The sequence below is a fragment of the Oryctolagus cuniculus genome, chromosome 14 (genome assembly GCF_051225735.1).
Source record: "Oryctolagus cuniculus isolate XC-2025 breed Fujian yellow rabbit chromosome 14, ASM5122573v1, whole genome shotgun sequence".
NCBI lineage: Eukaryota > Metazoa > Chordata > Mammalia > Lagomorpha > Leporidae > Oryctolagus > Oryctolagus cuniculus.
Window position 1 is genome coordinate 35,002,436 of NC_142880.1, and position 18,669 is coordinate 35,021,104.

General features: G+C 39.3%; 1 long non-coding RNA gene and 1 pseudogene across 1 annotated transcript in view; one reads left to right on the forward strand and one right to left on the reverse strand.

Annotated features, from left to right (window-relative positions):
- The window catches only part of LOC149122290 (uncharacterized), a 58,022-nt gene that overhangs the window by 27,064 nt on the left and 12,289 nt on the right, over window positions 1-18,669 (forward strand). The window lies entirely within an intron of this gene.
- On the reverse strand, window positions 1,516-17,579 carry LOC138845148 (inducible T-cell costimulator-like; annotated as a pseudogene).

Here is an 18,669-nt window from a genome sequence, read left to right on the forward strand (position 1 = left end):
GCCCAGAGGCACCACAGCTATAGTTTGGCAGTAACCTCCAATTATTCCAGCATTCAGACTAAATGTATAATTTACCTGCCACCAGGAGAATTCTTGCCAATTAAAGGTGTTTTTATTTGTTTGTGATTTTAATATCTACAAAAATTGTGGTTTGTAATTAATAACACCATGAAAACATGCATCATGATAGAAAACAAGATAATGAATTGTTTTTGACTCAGGACAATGTTTCCTGCCACTACTGTCAACAAAGTAAATCATTTTAACTGAATTTGGGGCAAGTTAGATAACTTTCTGGAGTAAAAATATTCTTCTAGGGAGAATATGACAAAATTGGATCATGTATAAATACATGTATACATATACAAGGGCAGTTTTAAAAGGTGGTGGCAAATGGAATTAAAAGATATGTTTATTTTGATTGAAAACCAAATGTTGAAACTCATGCAAATAAGTTGCTCTTCAAAAAGTTCATGAAAAATGCATTTGAGAAAAATATTACTTGTGGGTTTAACAAAATTTTTAACAAAATAAACTTCTTTTTTGTTTTCCATGAACTTTTTGATGCATCCTCATATATATAATTTAATAATTATATATTTATAAATACATTTCTATCTCACATCAGAGTGAAAAAGTATAGGTATTTATAGCTTCCTATTCAGATTGGCTACAGGTTTCCAAGTAGTTATGTAAAAATATTTACAGAAAGAAAATCAGGGACAAAAGAAGGGATCTAACTCTTATTGGTAGGTCAACTGGGTTTCAAAAATCAGAGGACAGCACTATGTATAAATGTATTACGACAGTAGAGCATATGTGAACACCTGAGAGATAAGATAGTTACAGTTTTGAAACATCTCTTCCTGTTTTCTGATATTAAAAGGAATGCCCATCCCCATGGAAAGAAGAGGGTCTGTTAATGAATATTGCCCTTGGCTGACCAATTTGCTTGGTAGATTGTTAATTTTGACATCATTTTTTACAGATTCATTTATTTATCTAAAAGTCAGAGTTACACAGAGAAAGAAGAAGATGCAGAGAGAGTCTTCCATCTGCTGGTTCATTTCCCAGATGGCTGCAACAGCCAGAACTGCACCAATCCAAAGCCAGGAGCCAGGAACTTCTTCTGGGTCTTCCACATGATTGCTGGGGCCCAAGTCCTTGGGCCATCTTCCACTTCTTTCCCAGGCCATAGCAGAGATCTGGATTGGAAGTGGAGCAGCTGGGACTGGAACCAGTGCCCATATGATATGGATGCTGGCACTGCAGGTGGCGGCTTTATCTGCAACACCACAGCGCTGGCCCCCATTTTTGGCTGCTTAAAAAAAAAGACACTTGTTTTACCGCATTGCTAAAAGTAGGCCTAGATGGAGGAATTCTTTCCCAGTGAGGTCTGTTTGTTGAGCTCATGTGAGATGGGCTTTCTATAAAACTAGTTACAAGAAGGTGTTTGTTCTGAGAAAGCAGCAGCACCAAGGAAATCTGTGCAAATCCTGCTGGCTTTTAGAGTCACTAGTCCAGAATGAACAAAACACGAGCAGGAGATGGATGTGGTCCAATCAAGTCAAGTTGAACTCTGTAGTCCAGGAAACAAGGGACTCTTCTCACTTCAAGTTGAGTGGAACTGGCCAATGTGTGCCATGCCCAGGTGCCAGAGAGTTCTGTTGGTGTAGGTTTTTTAGCTGTGTTCACTGTTGCTATGAACATGTACTCACTATTTGGGTCACACATACTTGATATTTCTCTTTTGTAAGCCGAAAAATAAATATGCATCCAAAAATGTAGACTACCACAAAAACTGCACATCCTATGGGTAACCAGAACTTCACCTGGCAACAGAGCTGTGATTCATAAATATGCAAATACTCTCCTCTGAGAATCTCTACTTGAAAAGGAAGAGGATCAAAAATTGATAGTTCGCAGAAGTAATAGCTGGCATGAGAACTGCCCAAATTATATAGGAAAAAAAAGACTGTTGTTGAATAATTGATATTGACAGAATTTCAGAGCCTTAATGGACACTGTGTTTCCAGTCTCCTTTGTCTGCCTGAGGTCACAGAGGACTTATCTCCCTGACAACAGCTGCATTTTGGATTGCTGGACAATCATGGGGTATTTGCATAAAATTTGAACACCTCCATTGTGAAATGTAAACATCTCATACTTTGCAGAGTCATTGATATCTCCTTAAAGCGATTCCAACACAGTCAAGGAAAGGTTCAGGTGTCTGGAGTTCTCTGCTGAAGACCTCATTGCCAAGTCCCACCTTTGGGCTTTAAAACTGTGGCGGGGGCTGGCGCTGTGGTGTAGTAGGTAAAGCCACCACCTGCAGCTCCAGCATCCCATATGGTTGCAGGTTTGAGTCCAAGCTGCTTTTCCTCCAAACTGGCTCTCTGCTATGGCCTGGAAAAGCAGTAGAAGATGGCCCATGAAGGAAAGCTGAAAGAAGCTCCTGGCTTCTCATTTTGGATTGGTGCAACTCTGCACATTGTAGCCAACTGGGGAGTTAACCAGCGGATGAATGTTCTCTCTCTCTCTCCCCTTCTCCTTCTTTCTCTGTGTAACTATTTCAAATAAATAAATGAATGTTTCTAAAAAAAAGCTGTGAAAGACTAGTTACAAATACTGGCAACCTTTCAGATTCCCTTAATTGATATCATCTTTAATTTACATTTACAGAAAAGGTTGTTTTTTAAATGTAATTATAATTAGCTACTTCTCAGCAACTTCCCCTTTATCTCTGTCACTTTATTATTGTTCTGACCAAACTACTGATTTCTTTTCACAGCAATGACAATATATTTTATATCATAAGATGTGTATCACTTATAAATTTTCTTTTCTTTGAATTTAGACATATCACTTATGAGCATCTTTAGTATCTTAGCTGAAGGCAATATTTTTTTTTAAATTTTTTTTTTTGGACAGGCAGAGTGGGCAGTGAGAGAGAGACAGAGAGAAAGGTCTTCCTTTTCCATTGGTTCACCTCCCAATGGCCGCTGTGGCCAGCATGCTGTGGCTAGCACACCGTGCTGATCCAAAGCCAGAAGCCAGGTGCTTCTCCTTGTCTCCCATGTGGGTGCAGGGCCCAATGACTTGGGCCATCCTCCACTGCACTCCTGGGCAACAGCAGAAAATTTAAAGGTGATACACATCTTATGATATAAAATATATTGTCATTGCTGTGAAAAGAAATCAGTAGTTTGGTCAGAACAATAATAAAGTGACAGAGATAAAGGGGAAGTTGCTGAGAAGTAGCTAATAGACAGCTAATAGACAGCTGGACAGGAAGAGGAGCGAACAGGACAGAATCCAGTGCCCCGAACAGGATTAGAACCCAGGGTGCCGGTGCCACAGGTGGAGGATTAGCCTAGTGATCTGTGGCACCTGCCAAGGCAGTATTTACACTGTGAAGCTGAGTCATCAGCTTCCTCAAAGTTCTATAAGTTGTCATGATGATGTTCATATAAACAATTTCTCAGGGCTATTTTTGCCCAATGTAGTCATTCACAAGTACCAGGTAATATATTTAGTACATTTCTTGATTGTTATGGAACTTTAAATTTTACTAGATTTAAAGCTAATGTATTTTGAGATAATTCTAATAGATAGCACAATCTTTGACTTATAATTTTTTAATATTTCTTTTTTATGATTTTTTATTTTATTTTATGATCACTTTTCTTTCTTTTTTTTAGTAAATTTAAATTTCCAAAGTACAGTTTATGGATTACAATGGCTCCCCGCCCCCCAATTTCCCTCCCACTCATACCCCTCCCATCTCCCACTCCCTCTCCCATTCCATTCACATCAAGATTCATTTTCAATTATCTTCATATACAGAAGATCGATTTAGTATACATTAAGTAAAGATTTCATCAGTTTGCACCCACACCGAAACACAAAGTGTAAAATACTATTTCATTACTAGTTATAGCATTACTTCACATTGGACAACACATTAAGGACAGATCCCACATGAGAAGTAAGTACACAGTGACTCCTGTTGTTGACTTAACAATTTGACACTCTTGTTTATGGTGTCAGGAATCTCCCTAGGCTCTAGTCATGAGTTGCCAAGGCTATGGAAGCCTTTTGAGTTCGCTGACTTTGATCTTTTTTTTTTCTTTTTTTTTTTTTAACTTTTATTCAATGAATATAAATTTCCAAAGTACGACTTATGGATTACAATGGCTTGCCCCCAATACCGTCCCTCCCACCCACAACCCTCCCCTTTCCCACTCCCTCTCCCCTTCCATTAACATCAAGATTCATTTTCGATTATCTTAATATACAGATCACCTTAGTATACATTAAGTAAGGATTTCAACAGTTTGTTCCCACACAGAAACATAAAGTGAAAAATAATAGATGATTTTTTTAAATGATGATGAAATCAGATCAGACCTATTGTCATGTTTAATCCCAGTGAGAGTCAAGTTGGGAATTGATAATTTCTTTTTTTTTTTTTTTACAGAAGATCAGTTTAGTATAAATTAAGTAAAGATTTCAACAGTTTGCACCCCCATAGAAACACAAAGCGAAATATACTGTTTGAGTACTCGTTATAGCATTAAATCTCAATGCACAGCACATTAAGGACAGAGATCCTACATGAGGAGTAAGTGCACAGTGACTCCTGTTGTTGACTTTACCAATTGACACTCCTGTCTATGGCATCAGTAATCTCCCTATGCACCAGTCATGAGTTTCCAAGGCTATGGAAGCCCTCTGAGTTCTCCGACTCTTATCTTGTTTAGACAAGGTCATAGTCAAAGTGGAGGTTCTCTCCTCCCTTCAGAGAAAGGTACCTCCTTCTTTGAAGACCTGTTCTTTCCACTGGGATCTCACTCACACAGATCTTTTGCCAGAGTGTCTTGGCTTTCCATGCCTGAAATACTCTCATGGGCTTTTCAGCCAGATCCGAATGGCTTTAGGGCTGATTCTGAGGCAGAGTGCTATTTAGGACATCTGCCATTCTATGAGTCTGCTCAGTATCTCACTTCCCATGTTGGATCACTCTCCCCTTTATTTATTCCATCGGTTAGTGTTAGAAGGTACTAGACTTGTTTATGTGCTCCCTTTGACTCTTAGTCCTTTCATTATGATCAATTGTGAACTGAAATTGATCACTTGGACTGGTGAGATGGCATTGGTACATGCCACCTTGATGGGATTGAATTGGAGTCCCCTGGTATGTTTCTAACTCTACCATTTGGGGCAAGTCAGCTTGAGCATGTCCCAAATTATACATCTCTTCCCTCTCTTATTCCTACTCTTATGTTTAACAGGGATCACATTTCAGTTACTTTTCAACACTTAAGAATAACTGTGTGATAATTACAGAATTAAACCAGTCATATTAAGTAGAACAGACAAAAAAACTACTAAGAGGGATAATGTATTAAGTTGTTCATTAACAGTCAGGGCTATGCTGATCAAGTCACCGTTTCCCATAGTGTCCACCTCACTCCAACAGGTTTCCCTCTTGGTGTTCAGTCAGTCGTCACCGATCAGGGAGAACATATGGTATTTGTCCCTTTGGGACTGGCTTATTTCACTCAGCATGATGTGTTCCAGATTCCTCCATGTTGTTGCAAATGACTGGATTTCGTTGTTTCTTACTGCAGTATAGTATTCTAAAGAGTACATATCCCATAATTTCTTTATCCAGTCTATTGTTGATGGGCATTTAGGTTGGTTCCAGGTCTTAGCTATTGTGAATTGAGCTGCAATAAACATTAGGGTGCAGACCTCTTTTTTGTTTGCCAATTTAAATTCCTTTGGGTAAATTCCAAGGAGTGGGATGGCTGGGTCGAACGGTAGGGTTATCTTCAGGTTTCTGAGAAATCTCCAGACTGACTTCCATAGTGGCTTGACCAGTTTGCATTCCCACCAACAGTGGGTTAGTGTCCCTTTTTCCCCACATCCTCACCAGCATCTGTTGTTGGTAGATTTCTGGATGTGAGCCATTCTAACCGGGGTGAGGTGAAACCTCATTGTGGTTTTGATTTGCATTTCCCTGATTGCTAATGACCTTGAACATTTTTTCATGTGCCTGTTGGCCATTTGGATTTTCTCTTTTGAAAAATGTCTATTGAGGTCCTTGGCCCATCTCTTAAGTGGGTTGTTGGTTTTGTTTTTGTGGAGTTTCTTGATCTCTTTGTAGATTCTGGTTATTAACCCTTTATCTGTTGCATAGTTTGCAAATATTTTTTCCCATTCTGTCGGTTGTCTCTTCATTCTCCTGACTGTTTCTTTTGCAGTACAGAAACTTCTCAATTTGATGCAATCCCAATAGTTGATTTTGGCTTTGCCTGCCTGTGCCTCCCGGGTCTTTTCCAGAAATTCTTTGCCTATGCCAATATCTTGAAGGGTTTCTCCAATGTTCTCTAATAACTTGATGGTGTCAGGACGTAGATTTAGGTCTTTAATCCACGTTGAGTGGATTTTTGTGTAAGGTGTAAGGTAGGGGTCTTGCTTCAGGATTCTGCACGTGGAAATCCAATTTTTCCCAGCACCATTTATTGAATAGACTGTCCTTGCTCCAGGAATTAGTTTTAGATCCTTGATCAAATATAAGTTGGCTGTAGATGTTTGGGTTGATTTCTGGTGTTTCAGTTCTGTTCCATTGGTCTATCCATCTGTTTCTGTACCAGTACCATGCTGTTTTGATTACAACTGCCCTGTAGTATGTCCTGAAATCTGGTATTGTGATGCATCCAGCTTTCTTTTTGTTGTACAAGATTGCTTTAGCTATTCGAGGTCTCTTGTGCCTCCATATAAATTTCAGCACCATTTTTTCCAGATCTGAGAAGAAGGTCTTCGGTATCTTGATTGGTATTGCATTGAATCTGTAAATTGCTTTTGGGAGAATGGACATTTTGATGATGTTGATTCTTCCAATCCATGAGCATGGAAGATTTTTCCATTTCTTGGTATCCTCTTCTATTTCTTTCTTTAAGGTTTTGTAATTTTCATCGTAGAGATCTTTAACGTCTTTGGTTAAGTTTATTCCAAGGTATTTGATTGTTTTTGTAGCTATTGTGAATGGGATTGATCTTAGAAGTTCTTCCTCAGCCATGGCATTGTCTGTGTATACAAAGGCTGTTGATTTTTGTGCATTGATTTTATACCCTGCTACTTTGCCAAACTCTTCTATGAGTTCCAATAGTCTCTTAGTAGAGTTCTTTGGGTCCCCTAAATACAGAATCATGTCATCTGCAAAGAGGGATAGTTTGAGTTCTTCCTTCCCAATTTGTATCCCTTTAATTTCTTTTTCTTGCCTAATAGCTCTGGCTAGAACTTCCAGAACTATATTGAATAGCAGTGGTGAGAGTGGGCATCCCTGCCTGGTGCCAGATCTCAGTGGAAATGCTTCCAACTTTTCCCCATTCAATAGGATGTTGGCTGTGGGTTTTTCATAGATTGCTTTGATTGTATTGAGGAATGTTCCTTCCAAACCCAGTTTGCTTAGTTTTCATCATGAACGGGTGTTATATTTTATCAAATGCTTTCTCGGCATTTATTGAGATAATCATATGGTTTTTCTTCTGCAGTCTGTTAATGTGGTGTATCACATTGATTGTCTTGTGCACATTAAACCATCCCTGCATACCAGGGATAAATCCCACTTGGTCTGGGTGGATGATCTTTCTGATGTGTTGTTGCATTCTATTGGCAAGAATTTTATTGAGGATTTTTGCATCTATGTTCATCAGGGATATTGGTCTGTAATTCTCTTTCAGTGCTGCATCTTTCTCTGGCTTAGGAATTAAGGTGATGCTGGCTTCATAGAAAGAATTTGGGAGGACTCCCTCTTCTTCGATTGTTCTGAATAGTTTGAGAAGAATTGGAGTTAGTTCTTCTTTAAACGTCTGGTAGAATTCAGCAGTGAATCCATCTGGTCCTGGGCTTTTCTTTGTTGGGAGGGCCTTTATTACTGTTTCAATTTCTGTCTCAGTTATGGGTCTGTTTAGGTTTTCGATGTCTTCCTGGTTCAATTTAGGTAGTAGGTTGCATGTGTCCAGGAATCTATCCATTTCTGATAGGTTTCCCTGTTTGCTGGCATACAAGTCCTTGTAGTAATTTCTGATGATTCTTTTTATTTCTGTGGTGTCTGTTGTTACATTTCCTTTTTCATCTCTGATTTTATTGATTTGGGTATTTTCTCTTCTTTTTTTAGTTAGTTGGGCCAATGGGGTGTCAATTTTGTTTATTTTTTCAAAAAACCAGCTCTTCGTTTGGCTGATTTTTTGTAATGTTTTTCTTGATTCAATCCTGTTAATTTCTTCTCTGATTTTAATTATTTCTCTTCTCCTACTAGATTTGGGTCTGGTTTGCTGTAGGTTTTCTAGATCCTTGAGGTGAATTGAAAGCTCATCTATTTGGTGTCTTTCCAATTTCTTGATGTAGGCACCTATTGATATAAACTTCCCTCTTAACACTGCTTTTGCTGCGTCCCATAAGTTTTGGTATGTTGTGCTGTTATCCTCTTTTACTTCCAGAAAGTTTTTGATTTCTCTTTTGATTTCTTCTATGACCCATTGTTCATTCAGGAGCATGTTGTTCAATCTCCATGTGTTTGTGTATGCTCTAGGGATTCCTGAGTTGCTAATTTCCAACTTCATTCCTTTATGGTCTGAGAAGCTGCATGGTATGATTCTAATTCTTTTGAACTTGCTGAGACTTGCTTTATGGCCTAGTATGTGGTCAATCCTAGAGAAGGTTCCATGTACTGCTGAGAAGAATGTAAAATCTTTAGCTGTAGGATTGAAAGTTCTGTAGATATCTGTTAGATCCATTTGGGCTATAGTGTCGTTTAAATCTACTGTATCCTTGTTGATCTTCTGACCGGATGATCTGTCTATTTCTGAGAGTGGAGTATTGAAGTCCCCCAGTACTACTGTATTGGGGTCTAAGTCTCCCTTTAAGTCCGTTAATAAATCTTTTAGATAAACTGGTGCCCTGTAGTTAGGTGCATATACATTGATAATTGTTATATCTTCCTGTTGAATTGATCCCTTAATCATGATATAGTGTCCCTCTTTGTCTCTCTTAACAGTTTTTGTGGTAAAGTTTATGTTGTCCGATATTAAGATGGCTACGCCCGCTCTTTTTTCATTTCTGTTGGCATGGTATATCTTTTTCCAGCCTTTCACTTTCAGTCTGTATGGATCTTTGTTGGAAAGATGCGTTTCTTGTAAGCAGCAAATAGATGGGTTTTGTTCCTTAACCCAATCAGCCAATCGGTGTCTTTTCACTGGACAGTTCAGGCCATTCACGTTCAATGTGACTAATGATAAGTGGCAACTTTGCCCTGCCATTTGCCAAAGATAAGTTCTAATATATGCTTTGAATTCCCTGTGATCTTTTGCTGTGAGATTTCCTTACTTGGTTTCCTTCCTTTACCTTCTTTCATATTGATGACCGTGTTTCTGTGTTTCTGTGTGTAACACATCTTTAAGCATCTTTTGCAGGGCTGGACGAGTGGCAACAAATTCTTTCAATTTCTGTTTGCAATGAAAAGTCTTTATTTCACCTTCATTCACAAATGAGAGCTTTGCAGGATATAATATTCTGGGCTGGCAGTTTTTCTCTCTTAGTACCTGGGCTATACCTCGCCATTCCCTCCTAGCTTTTAGAGTTTCTGATGAGAAGTCAGCTGTGAGTCTGATTGGAGATCCTCTGAGAGTAATCTGACGTTTCTCTCTTGCACATTTTAGGATCTTTTCTTTATGTTTCACTGTGGAGAGTTTAATTACAACGTGTCGTGGTGAGGATCTCTTTTGGTCGTGTTTATTAGGGGTTCTGTGAGCTTCCTGTACTAGGATTTCTCTGTCCTTCTCCAAACCTGGGAAATTTTCTGCTAATATCTCACTAAAAAGGCCTTCTAATCCTTTCTCCCTCTCCATGCCTTCAGGAACTCCTAGAACCCGAATGTTGGGTTTTTTAATAGTATCCTGAAGATTCCCAACAATATGTTTTAGATTTCTAATTTCCTCTTCTTTTCTTTGGTCTGACTGTATCCTTTCCTGTTCTCTGTCTTGTAAGTCTGATATTCTCTCTTCTGCTTTACCCGTTCTGTTTGTAAGGCTCTCTATTGTGTTTTTCATTTGATCTATTGAATTCTTCACTTCAGGCACTATCACAGTTTCCTGTTGTACTAGTTGTTTCGTTTCATTTTGATTCCTCCTTAATATTTCATTTTCATGAGAGAGGTTTTCTATCTTGTCCATTAAGGATTTGTGTAGTTCCAGAATTTGTTTTTGAGAACTTCTTAATGTTCTTATCAATTTTTTTGAGATCTGCTTCTTGCATTTCTTCTATGTCATCATCTTCATAATCTTGAATTGGGGTGTCTTTTTCATTTGAGGGCGTCATGGTGACTTCCTTGTTTTTATTACCTCGGTTTTTGCGTTTGTTATTTGGCATATTGGAGATATTTGGTTTCTTCACTGTGGTGCTTTTTCTTGTTATAGTATGACTCTAGATTAAGTGGACTATCTGTTTTTGATGGAGCCTTAGGGCTTGAGATGGGTGTGGCCTGAGAGCTCTGTTTGGTGTGCCAAAGGTGACACTCCCAGGTTAGGCGTGGTAGATCTCTCTCTTTCTTTCTTTTTTTGATTCAAAAGGGAAGTAATTCCACACAGCTGAACGAAGTTGGAGGTAGTTAGCATGCAAATGCTATACCCACAGGAGCCAGAGATCAGAAGCTCTTTCCCAAGAACCCCAAAACACAAAAACTCCTCTTGGTCATGTTGCCTGCATTTTTAAGCATGAAACACCCATTTGCTGTGTTTTTTCTTTCCTAATGGCTACTCTGTCTAAACTCTTGCTTGTATTGTGTCAGAATACAAAATTTAGGAAGGAAGAAGGCAAAACAAACTCAGATGCAGAAACAGTTTAGGAAATTGGCACTCAAGAAACCAAGATTCGGGTGAGGCACCCAAACCAATGACAGAAAGCCAGACTTGGAGCAAGCCAACAGCTGTGCCCTGATTGAAAAAGACCATTCCTCCCATGCCCTGAGCTGCATATTTGAGCCTCAAAACCAAAGCTCACATCAGAAAATTCATTACAAACTATGATAAATACGAAAAATGTGAAAACAGCCAAAGAAACGGAAGAGTCCTTTTTGATATTGGCTTGATTTAGTCACAATGAACCGGCTGTTTCTGGATTCATCCACCCCTCCCAGCGGAATGGCTGTGGACTTCCGATTGAATTAACCTGAAAGTGGCAGTCACACTCAATTTGGAGGGAATTAATATTTGTTCCCTCAGCAAAAGGGTTCCATTTCATTTTCCAAAACCAAAAATTCATCTTGGTCGTGTTGCCTGTAGATTTCTAATCATGAAATGCCCATTTGTTGTGTTTTTTCTTTCCTAATGGCTACTCTGCCTAAACTCTTGCTTGTATTGTGTCACAATACAAAATCTGGGAAGGAAGAAGGCAAAACAAACTCAGACCCAGAAACAGTTTAGGGAATTGCCGCTCAAGAAACCAAAAATTGGCTGAGGCACCCAAACCAATGAAAGAAAGCCAGACTTGGAGCAAGCCAACAGCTGTGCATTGATTGAAAAAGACCATTCCTCCCGTGCCCTGAACTCCAAATTACACCCTCAACACCAAAGCTCACAACTGAAACTTCGTTACAAACCATGATAAAGAAGCAAAATGTTGAAAAAGCCAAAGAAATCCAAGAATCCTTAGTGATATTGGGCTTGATTTAGTCACAAGGAAACTGGCTGTTTCTGGATTCATCCACCCCTCCCAACTGACTGGCTGTGGAATTCTGATTGAATTCACGTGAAAATCACACTCACAATCGATTTGGAGGGAATTTTTATCTATCCCCTCAGCAAAAGGGTTCCATTTGATTTTCCCAAACACAAAAACTGATCTTGGTCGTTTTGCCTGTATGTTTCTAAGCATGAAACGCCCATTTATTGTGTTTTTTTTTTTTTCTTTCCTAATGGCTAATTTTCTAAATTCTTGCTTGTATTGCATCAGAATACAACATTTGGGAGGGAAGAAGGGAAAAAAAACTCAGACCCAGAAACAATTTAGGAAATTGCCACTCAAGAAACGAAAAATCGGCTGAGGCACCCGAAACAATGATAGAAAGCCAGACTTGGAGGAAGCCAACAGCTGTGCCCTGATTGAAAAAGACCATACCTCCCATGCCCTGAACTCCATATTCCAGCCTCATATCCAAAGCTCACATCAGAAAATTCATTACTAACCATGAGAAATAAGAAAAATGTGAAAAAACCAAAGAAATTCAGAAACCCTTAGTGATATTGGGCTTGATTTAGTCACAAGGAAACCGGCTGCTTCTGGATTCATCCAACCCTCCTACCTGACAGGCTGTGGACTTCTGATTGAATTAACCTGACAACCGCACTCACACTGGATTTGGAGGGACTTGATATCTGTTCCCCCCAGGAAAAGTGTTCCATTTCTTTTTTAAAACACAAAAACTCCTCTTGGTTGTGTTGCCTGTAGATTTCTAAGCATGAAACACCCATTTGTTGTGATTTTTATTTCACAATGGTACTCTGTCTAAACTCTTGTTTGTATTGCATCAGAATACAAAATTTGGGAAGGAAGAAGGCAAAACAAACTCAGACCCAGAAACAATTTAGGAAATTGCCGCTCAAGAAACCAAAAATCAGCTGAGGCACCCAAAACAATGACAGAAAGCCAGAATCGGAGGAAGCCAACAGCTTTGCATGATTGAAAGACAACATTCCTCCCGTGCCCTGAACTCCATATTCCAGCCACAAAAACAAAGATCCCATCAGAGAGTTCATTACAAACCATGAGATATAAGAAAAATGTGAAAAAAAAACAAAAGTCCTTAGTGATATTGGGCTTGATTTAGTCACAAGGAAACCGGCTGTTTCCAGATTCATCCACCCCTCCCAACTGACTGGCTGTGGACTTCTGATGGAATTAACCTGAAAGTGGCAGTCACACTCAATTTGGAGGGCATGAATATCTGTCCCCTCAGCAAAAGGGTTCCATTTCATTTTCCAAAACACAAAAACTCATCTTGGTCATGTTGCCTGTCAATTTCTAAGCATGAAGTGACAATTTGTTGTGTTTTTTTCTTTCCTAATGGCTGCTCTGTCTAAACTCTTGCTTGTATTGCATCAGAATACAACATTTGGGAAGGAAGAAGGCAAAACAAACTCAGACGCAGAAACAATTTAGGAAATTGCCGCTCAAGAAACCAAAAATCAACTGAGGCACCCAAAACAATGACAGAAAGCCAGACTTGGAGCAAGCCAGCAGCTGTGCCATGATTGAAAAAGACTATACCTCATATGCCCTGAACTCCATATTCCAGCCTCAAAACCAAACTTCACATCAGAAAGATCATTACAACCATGAGAAATAAGAAAAATGTGAAAAAACCAAAGAAATCCAGAAACCCTTAGTGATATTGGGCTTGATTTAGTCACAAGGAAACCGGCTGCTTTTGGATTTATCCACCCCTCCTGACTGTGGAATTCTGATTGAATTAACCTGAAAACTGCCCTCACACTTGATTTGGAGGGAATGAATATCTGTATCCTCAGCAAAAGTGTTCCATTTCAATTTCGAAAACACAAAAACTCCTCTTGGTCATGTTGCCAGTGGATTTCTGAACATGAAGGCCCATTTGTTGGCTTTTTTATTTCCTAATGGCTACTCTGTCTAAACTCTTCCTTGTATTGTGTCAGAATACAATATTAAGATAATATAATATTAAGATAATCGAAAATGAATCTTGATGTGAATGGAAGGGGAGAGGGAGTGGGAAAGGGGAGGGTTGTGGGTGGGAGGGACGGTATGGGGGGGAAGCCATTGTAATCCATAAATCGTACTTTGGAAATTTATATTCATTAAATAAAACTTAAAAAAAAATTTGGGAAGGAAGAAGGCAAAACAAACTCAGACGCAGGACCAATTTAGGGAATTGCCATTCAAGAAACCTTAATTTGGCTGAGGCACCCAAAACAATGACAATAAGACAGATTTGGAGCCAGCCAACAGCTGTGCCATGATTGAAAAAGACCATTCCTTCCGTGCCTTGAACTCCATATTCCAGCCTTAAAACCAAAGATCACATTAGAATATTCTTTTAGAACCACGAAATATAAGAAAAATTTGAAAAAATAAACCAAGAAATCCAAGAGTCCTTAGTGATATTGGGATTGATTTAGGCACAAGGAAACCAGTTGTTTCTGGATTCATCCCTTTCCAGCAACTGGCTGTGGAATTCTGATTGAATTAACCTCAAAAATGCACTCACACTCGATTTGGAGGTCATTAATATCTGTGCCCTCAGCAAAAGTGTTCCATTTCTTTTTTCAAAACACTAAAACTCCTCTTGGTTATGTTGCCTGTAGATTTCAAAGCCTGAAATGCCCATTTGTTGTGTTTTTTTTTTTTGATTTTTGATAATTTATTTTTAATTTTTCTTTTTTTTGATACTTTTTTTTAACTTTTATTTAATGAATATAAATTTCCAAAGTACGGCTTATGGATTATAATGGCTTCCCCCATATCTTCTCTCCCACCCGCATCCCTCCTCTTTCCCACTCCCTCTCCCCTTCCATTCACATGAGGATTCATTTTCGATTCTCTTTATATACAGAAGATCAGTTTAGCATACATTAAGTAAAGATTTCAACAGAGTGGGAATAAGAGAGGGAAGAGATGTGCAATTTGGGACATGCTCAAGCTGACTTACCTCGAACGGTAGAGTTAGAAACATAGCAGGGGATTCCAATTCAATCCCATCAAGGTGGCATGTACCAATGCCATCTCACTAGTCCCAGTGATCAATTTCTGTTCACAATTGATCATAATGATAGGACTAAGAACCAAAGGGATCACATAAACAAGAATAGTGTCTGCAAATACTAGCTGATAGAATAAAAAAGAGAGAGAATGATCCAACATGGGAAGTGAGATACACAGCAGATCCATAGAATGGCAGATGTCCTAAACAGCACTCTGGCCTCAGAATCAGCCCTTAAGGCATGCGGATCTGGCTGAAAAGCCCATGAGAGTATTTCAGGCATGGAAAGCCAAAACACTCTGGCAAAAAACAAAAAATGACCTAAATGACACTCTGGGGAAAAAAAAACCTAAATGAAAGATCTCTGTGAGTGAGATCCCAGTGGAAAGAATGGGTCATCAAAGAAGGAGGTACCTTTCTCTGAAGGGAGGAGAGAACTGTGGGGAGCAACTGGGAGCAACTCGGACTAGACTAAGTTACTGGAATTAAGACTTATTCTATGCATCTGCTCTCCCACAATATGGCGCTGGGAGAGGAGGAAACAGCTTCTACATAGCTGCCTCCAGTTCAACCAATAAACTGTAGGACCTACTCCTGATTGGAGGAGAGCAGCGTACTCGGCGTGTGGGTAGCAGAGTTGGGATTGGTGGAAGAGGACTATAAAGGAGGAGAGAGACAACATGCACCAGGAACATCTATGAGGAACATCTGAGCAGCCCCCGAGAGAGCCGGCTGGCGGTGTGTTGTTCCTCCATGAAGAGGGGGAGTGACAGAGAACTTCACTTTGACCATGGCCTTGTCTAAATATGATCAGTCAGTGAACTCAGGGGGCTTCCATAGCCTTGGCAGCTCATGACAAGAGCCTAGGGTGATTACTGATGTCATAAACAAGAGTGTCAATTTGTTAAGTCAACAACAGGAGTCACTGCGCACTTACTCCTCATGTAGGATCTTTGTCCTTAGTGTGCTGTACATTGAGATTTAATGCTATAACTAGTACTCAAACAGTATTTTTCACTATGTTTCTGTGTGGGAGCAAACTGTTGAAATCTTTACTTAATGTATGCTAAACTGATCTTCTGTATATAAAGAGAATTGAAAATGAATCTTGATATGAATGGAAGGAGAGAGGGAGTGGGAAAGGGAGGGTTGTGGGTGGGAGGGAAGTTATGGGGGGAAGCCATTGTAATCCATAAACTGTACTTTGGAAATTTATATTCATTAAAAAAAAAAGTATGAAAGCAAAAAAAAAAAACATAAATTGCTGAGGTACCCAGAACAATGACAGAAAGCGAGAACTGGAGCAAGCCACAGCTGTGCCCTGATTGAAAAAGACCATTCCTCCCATGTCCTGAACTCCATATTCCAGCCTCAAATGCAAAGCTCACATCAGAAAATTCATTACAAACCATGAGAAATTAGAAAAATGTGAAAAAATAAACCAAGAAATCCAAGTGGCCTTAGTGACATTGGACTTGATTTAGGCACAAGGAAACCAGGTGTTTCCGGATTCATCCCTTCCCAGCTGACTGGCTGTGGAATTCTGATTGAATTATCCTCAAAATCTCACACACACTTGATTTGGAGGCAATTGATATCTGTCCCCTCAGCAAAGTTTTCCATTTCATTTTCCAAAACACAAAAACTCCTCTTGGTCATGTTGCCTGTTGATTTCTAAACAAGAAATGCCAATTTGTGTTTTTAATTTCCTAATGGATACTCTGTCTAAACTCTTGTTTGTTTGCATCAGAATACAAAATTTGGGAAGGAAGAAGGCAAAACCAACTCAGACCCAGAAACATTTTAGGAAATTGCCACTCAAGAAACCAAAAATCAGCTGAGGCACCCAAAACAATGAAAGAAAGCCAGACTTGGAACAGGCCAACGGCTGTGCATTGATTGAAAAAGACCATTCCTCCCATGCCCTGAGCTGCATATTTGAGCCTCAAAACCAAACTTCACATCAGAAAGATCATTACAACCATGAGAAATAAGAAATATGTGAAAAAAACACAAAGAAATCCAAGAATCCTTAGTGATATTGAGCTTGATTTAGTCACAAGGAAACTGACTGCTTTCGGATTCATCCAGCACTCTCAGCTGACTGTCTGTGGAATTCTGATTGAATTAACCTGAAAATCACACTCACACTCGATTTGGAGAGCATTAATATCTGTCCCCACAGAAAAAGTGTTCCATTTCTTTTTTCAAAACACAAAAACTCATCTTGGCCGTGTTGTCTGAAGATTTCTAAGCATGAAATGCCAATTGGGTGTGCTGTTTATTTTCTAATGGCTACTCTGTCTAAACTCTTGCTTGTATTGTATCAGAATACAAAATTTGGGAAGGAAGAAGGCAAAAAAACTCAGACCCAGAAACAACTTATGAAATTGCCGCACAAGAAACCAAAAATTGGCTGAGGCAAGCACAACAATGACAGAAAGCCAAAATTGGATCAAGCCAACAGGTGTGCCCTGATTGAAAATGACCACAGCTCCCATGCCCAGAACTCCATATTCCAGCCTCAAATCCAAAGCTCACATCAGAAAATTCATTACACAGCATCATAAATAAGAAAAATGCAAAAGAACACAAATCCAGAAGTACTTAGTGATATTGGGCTTGATTTAGTCACAAGGAAACTGGCTGTTTCTGGATTCATCCACCCCTCCCAGGGAACGGGCTGTGGAATTCCGATTGAATTAACCTGAAAACCGCATTCACACTCGATTTGGAGGGCATTAATATCTGTCTTCTCAGCAAAAGGATTCCAATTCATTTTCCAAAACACAAAAACTCCTCTTGGTGGTGTTGCCTGTAGATTTCTAAGCATGAAACACCCATTTGTTGTGTTTGTTATTCCCTAATGTCTACTCTGTCTAAACTCTTGTTTGTATTGCATCAGAATATAAAATTTGGGAAGGAAAAGGCAAAACAAACTCAGACCCAGAAAGAATTTAGGAATTTTCCACTCAAGAAATGAAAAATTGGCTGAGGCACAGAAAAAAATGACAGAAAGCCAGAATTGGATCAAGCCAACAGGTGTGCCCTGATTGAAAAATACCATTCCTCCCATGCGCTGAACTCCATATTCCTGCCTCAAAACCAAAGCTCACATCAAAAAGTTCATTACAAACCATGAGAAATCAGTAAAATGTGAAAAAAATAAAGAAATCCAAGAGTTCTTAGTGATGTTGGGCTTGATTTAGTCACAAGGAAACCGGCTGCTTCCGGATTCATCCACCCCTCACAGTAGACTGGCTGTGGAATTCTGATTGAATTAACCTGAAAATCACATGCACACTTGATTTGGAGGGAATTAATATCTGTACCCTCAGCAAAAGTGTTCCATTTCATTTTCCAAAACACAAAAGCTCCTCATGGACATGCTGCCTGTGGATTTCTAACATGAAATGCCGATTTGTTGTGTTTTTTATTTCCTAATGGCTACTCTGTCTAAACTCTTGTTTGTATTGCGCCAGAATACAAAATTTGGGAAAGAAGAGGGCAAAACAACTCAGACCCTGAAACAATTTAGGCAATTTCCACTCAAGAAACCAAAAATTGGCTGAGGCACCCTGAACAATGACAGTAAGCCAGAATTGCAGCAAGCCATAAGTTGTGCCCTGATTGAAAAAGACCATTCCTCCCTTCCCTGAACTCCATATTCCAGACTCAAATCCAAGCTCACATCAGAACATTCATTGCAAACCATGATAAATATAAAAAATATGAAAAAAGTCCTAGAAATCCGAGAGTCCTTAGTGATATTAGGCTTGATTTAGTCACAGGGAAACTGGCTGTTCTCAGATTCATCCACCCCTCCCAGCTGACTGTGGAATTCTGATTGAATTAACCTGAAAATCTCA